Genomic DNA, 6,000 nt, shown 5'->3' with positions numbered 1-6,000 from the left:
TATCTGCATGCTACGATACAATTTGTATTATCTACAATAAACGTTTTAAGAGTTTAAGTAACATGATAGGCTAAAATATCAGTTGTCTCTCTCTAAATAACCAAATTCTAAAAGTCGTACTGTTAGAATTTGGTACGACTGTTTTTTCTAGTCTGGTGAAGGTATCTGCAGATGTAGTAACAAAATTGTCACTTTTCAGTTCATTTGTACTTTAATCAACAAACTACAACTATTTGTTGTCAAGTTTTGAAAAAAACGAAAAAGGTTTCGACTGCCAGTGATATGTTTTTAAACTTTTATCATGTACAAATATTTGAAAAGAAAAGAAAAATGTACCTTCTTTTCTTTTTTACATCAAGCTTTTTTACAGTTTGGTAACGTGATGAGTTAAAATATCTGCACTCTCTCTCTCTCTCTCTCTCTCTGTAAAATTACCAAATTCGTATCTTACTTTGTGTGGGAAAAGGTAAAATTTGTATTTTTGTTATCTGGAGAGTACAAACCTTTTTTCTATACCAAACTTTAAGAATTTAAGTAACGTTTTGGGTAAAATTATCTGCTGTCTCTCTGTAAAATCACCAAATTCTAACAAGTAGGATTTTCGAGTATGCGAACGAAATGTTTACAGATAACTCAAACAATGTCAATAGGTAGCATTAGACAAATTTCTAAGTAATTAATTAGAGGATATCAGGTTTCCCTTGTTCCCAGCATTAATTTCACATTTCACAGTAGTGATTTTTTTGACAATAATTAAACTGAATTGCATTAAGGTATAAAATTATGGATTTAATTATATAATTCTAAACTGAATAACTGAGTAAAAAGTTCACTGTGGAAAACACAACAACACACATCTTTGTTCATTTAAGTTTTACAAATGCTTATTTTATTCTGCTGAAATATTACTTACAAAGAAAAAAAATCGAAAGTTGTAATTACCTAAAAATATTTCACAATATTTAATTTACGCCGTTTTCCTGAAGAAAAAAAATTTCAAAGACTTTTGTGGTTCACTCATTATTTTACTTTACTGGACACGAACACCACAACACAACACAATACGATAGCTGCACTGGATGAACGAATTACAGTAACTAAAAAGACACTCGATTCGATTGTTTTTCCTTATAGTATTGTTTACCTGACCCTTTACCCTGACCATTCCTTCCAAAATGAAACTTTCACGCAGATGACTCAAAGACATGTTTTCTCATGCTGGTGGATTTGATGTTGATGTGCGTTTATCTTACTTTGTGACATTATGGTACAAACTTTATCTCTGTGGTTCGAATTCATCCAAAGGAAGATGAGTGAGCTACCCATTTGTAGATATCTTTTAGTGATGTCACCTCAAACTGATAATCAATGAGATGAACGATCTCACGATTTGCGGATGTCCAAAAAATTGTTGGGATGGAAAAAAATAGCATTATGCGGTGGGTGTGAAAGGGTAGTCGAGAGGTTGACACTGGTCTTCCCTGCAAGGCTCCCCCGCCCTCCCTCTCCTCCAGAACATGTCTGCTCATCTAAGGGAGAAGAGCTAGCTTGCTGTTTTCGGATTTCATTTAGTGATGTCACCTCCAACTGATGCTACATGCTCCCCCACCCCATGGTCTAACCCCAACATCCCTCTCTCCTCCAGAAGATGTTGGCTCAGGCTAGCAGAGATGAGGAAGCTTATCATTTGCGGATATCTTTTAGTGATGTCACTTCCAACTGATACTGATAACTGCAGAGCGAAAAAAGAAAAATAACACTTCCCTGCAATGCTCCCCCACCCCATACTCTAACCCCATCATCCTTCTCTCCTCCAGAAGATGTCAGCTCAGGCTAGCAGAGATGAGCAAGCTTATCATTTGCGGATATCTTTTAGTGATATCACCTCCAACTGATACTGATAACTTTTTAGGAAAAAAATAAAAAAGCATGTTTTTTATGATAACGTTTTAGGAAAAAAAGAAAATATAATTTTTTTTATTTTTTTCCTAAAATGTTATCAGTATCAGTTGGAGGTAACATCACTAAAAGATATCCACAAATGGTAAGCTTGCTCATCTCCGCTAGCCTGAGCAGACATCTTCTGGAGGAGAGAGGGATGATGGGGTTAGAGTATGGGGTGGGGGAGGGCATTGCAGGGAAGCGTTTTTTTTCTTTTTTCGCTCTGCAGTTATCAGTATCAGTTTGATGTGACATCACTAAAAGATATCCACAAATGAGGAGCTTGCTCATCTCCCTTAGATGAGCAGACATCTTCTGGAGGAGAGGGAGAGTGGGGGAGCCTTGCAGGGAAGACCAGTGTCAACTTCTCGACTACCCTTTCATACCCACCACCTAATGCTATTTTTTTCCATCCCAACAATTTCAGACATCTGCAAATGGCCAGATCGTTCATCTCATTGGTTATCAGTTTGAGGTGATATCACTAAAAGAGATCTACAAATGGGTAGCTCGCTCATTTTCCCTTGGATGAATTCGAGCTACAGAGATAAAGTTTGTACCATAATGTCACAAATTAAGATAAATGCACATCAACATGAAATCCACCAGCATGCGCAAACATTTCTGTGAGTCATCTGCGTGAAAGTTTCATTTTCAGGTAAAGAGACCTATAAGGAAAAACAATCGAGTCGAGTGTCTTTTCAGTTACTGTAATTCGTTCATCCAGTGCAGCTATCGTATTGTGTTGTGTTGTGGTGTTTGTGTCCAGTAAAGTAAAATAATGAGTGAACCACAAAAGTCTGAAATTTTCTTTCTTCAGGAAAATAGTGTAAACTAAAGATTGTGAAATATTTTTAGGTAACTGCAACTTTCGGTTTTTTCTTTGTAAGTAATATTTCAGCAAAATAAAATAAGCATTTGTAAAACTTAAATGAACAAAGATGTGTGTTGTTGTGTTTTCCACAGTGAAATTTTTACTCAGTTATTCAGTTTAGAATTTGATAATTATATCCATAACTACCTTAATGCAATTCTGTTTAATTATTGTAAAAAAAAATCACTACTGTGAAATTAATGCCAGTAACATGGGAAACCCGATATCCTGTAATTAATTATTTAGAAATTTGTCTAATGCTAACTATTGACATTGTTTGAGTTATCTGTAATGTAAACATTTCGTTTGCATACTCGAAAATCCTGCCTGTTAGAATTTGGTGATTTTGCAGAGAGACAGCAGATAATTTTACCCAAAACGTGACTTAAACTCTTAAAGTTTGTATAGAAAAAAGTTTGTACTCTTCAGATAACACAAATACAAATTTTACCTTTTCCCACACAAAGTAAGATAAGAATTTGGTTATTTTACAGTGAGAGAGTGCAGATATTTTAACTCATCACGTTACCAAACTCTTAGAAAAGCTTGATGAAAAAGAAAAGAAGGTACATTTTTCTTTTCTTTTCAAATATTTGTACATGATAAAAGTTTAAAAACAAATCACTGGCAGTCGAAACTTTTTCTTTTTTTTTTTCAAAACTTGACAACACATAGTTTTAGTTTGGTGAATAAAGTACAAATGAAGTGAAAAGTGACAATTTTGTTACTACATCTGCAGATACCTTCACCAGACTAGAAAAAGCAGTCGTACCAAATTCAAACAATACGACTGTTAGAATTTGGTTATTTTTCAGAGAGACAACTGATATTTTATCCTATCACATTACTTAAACTCTTAAAACGTTTATTGTAGATAATACAAATTGTATCGTAGCATGCAGATAACAAATGAATCAACATGTATATATCAAATAATGCTTGCCTTTGGAAGAGAAAATCAAAAACATTAACAAACTTAATAGCCATACCCGTTCTTAATTTAAATGATACCAAATGATGAAAACAATATGAGTATGAATTTCCAAACTTTGAAAAGCTGATGAATTTCTTGCTTGCTGTAATCATTAATAGTTATTTGAATGTAAGCATTTCATTTTCTATACAATTTTTCTTTCTTTCTAACATTCATTCTTTCTTTTCATTTTGACAATATGGGTATGAATTTCCAAACTTTGAAAAGCTGATGAATTTCTTGCTTACTGTGATCATAAATATTTATTTAACGGTAAACATTTTATATTTCTTTCGAGTAGAAACTTATTTCAAAACTTTACCACCCATGCATTCTAGTAATCGGGGAATTAAAACAGAGACCATAGCAAATAATGGATTTGTAGTTTTGTGAATAAAGTGCAAATGAAGTGATAAGTGACAATTTCTTACTACATCTGAAGTAGATACCTTCACCAGACTAGAAAAAACAGTCATACCAAATTCTAACAATACGACTGTTAGAATTTGATTATTTTACAGAGAAAAACAGGTGATATTTTAGCCAATTACATTACTTAAACTCTTAAAACGTTTGTTGTAGAAAATAAAAAAGATATCGTAGTATGCAGATAACAAGGAATCAGCACGAATGTATCAAAAAAATGATCGCCATTGGAAGAGAAACATCAATAACATTTACAAACTTTATAGCCAGAACCGTCCTTCATTTAAATGATACCAAATGATGAAAACAATATGGGTAGGAATTTCAAAACTTTGAAAAGGTGATGAATTTCTTGCTTGCTGTGATTCCAAAATAGTTATTTGAAGGTAAACATTTTTTCTTATACAATTTTTCTTTCTTTCTTTCTTTCTGAACTAATATTCATTTGAAATAAGAATACATAATTATTTATTTGCATTGGAAATAATATCTTATATAATGATTGTGTTAAAATATATAAATATCCCTACTCTGAAACAAAGAGTCAGGCTGAGAGGACAACACTCAAAATACAAATTTAAGTAAGACCACAACATTTTTTTTCCTCCTTGTAAAATTTCATGCCACAAACTAACCAGATTTTTTTTTTGACTCAGTGAATTAAAAGTCTTATTTGTTCATGCAAGCCCTGGAATATATCAAGAAACTGTCAACTCTTGGAAGCAAAAGGAATAATCGTATATTAAATTAATAACCAGAATTTTAGTGGAGAAGAGTTCTCCTGACATGTTACAATACTGCTAGCACGCTACTATACACAATTTTTTTTCCTTGTGAAATTTCATGCTACAAAGTAACCAGAGACTTTTTTGGATTCATTGAATTGAAAATCTTATTTGTTCATGCAAGCCCTCAAATATTTCAAAGAACTGTCAAATCTTGGAAGCAAAAGAATAATCGAGTATTATATTAATAGCCAGAATTTTAATGGAGAAGATTTCACCTGAAAATTTACAACACTGTAAGAATTTGAATATTTTACAGAGCCATTTGATAATAATATTACAGTCAAATAAAAGGTAACATAGAAAGCAACAAAGATATTAAGAATATTAGTAATATTCTTAATATCTTTTCATTTGAAATAATAATAAATAACTATTTATTTGTTGTGCTGGCAAAAGAAATTTCTAAAAGAAAACGCAAGGGCGAGTTCAAAATCTTGATTGTCGCAAATATCCGTTACTTAAAATTTGTAGTGCTAAAGAAAAAAAAAATAAATTTCAGTTACAGAAATAGTTTAAAAGCACAAGGAATTGCAGGTAAAATTAATAGTCAGTATCGGTATAAAAATTATATGTAATCATTAATTTACTACAATAATTTCCCATGGGAACGAAGAATGAATAATTTAGGATATGTGTCATCACAATCATGTGAATGCTAATCACTTAGTCATATGTAAGTATTTGAGAAACATCCAAACTTGAGAAAATGTTACCTTTTGTATAATACCACAATTTGCGGATGTGATTCATGTCATCTTAATGAAAGACCCCTGTGAAGACAATCGCTCGCTGGGGGATATTGCTCATGACGATAACAGTATCTACGGGCTGAAATCTAAAGGACGAAGTACTGAACTATTTCAGGTTACAATATTTACAGAAATTTCGTTCTTTGTGGTTTTTGTGTTTGTGTTGTGGTGTGGATATAAAATTCAACTATTTTGGAATATTATTATTTTGTTTTTTTTGGAATATTCGTATTTAGAAGAGCCATTCTG

Source organism: Typopeltis vanoorti, chromosome 25 (assembly GCF_054136105.1).
Source record: "Typopeltis vanoorti isolate ZY-2024b chromosome 25, IOZ_Tvanoo_1.0, whole genome shotgun sequence".
NCBI lineage: Eukaryota > Metazoa > Arthropoda > Arachnida > Uropygi > Thelyphonidae > Typopeltis > Typopeltis vanoorti.
The sequence above is the reverse complement of the archived record's forward strand: the minus strand, read 5'-3'. Positions refer to the sequence as shown.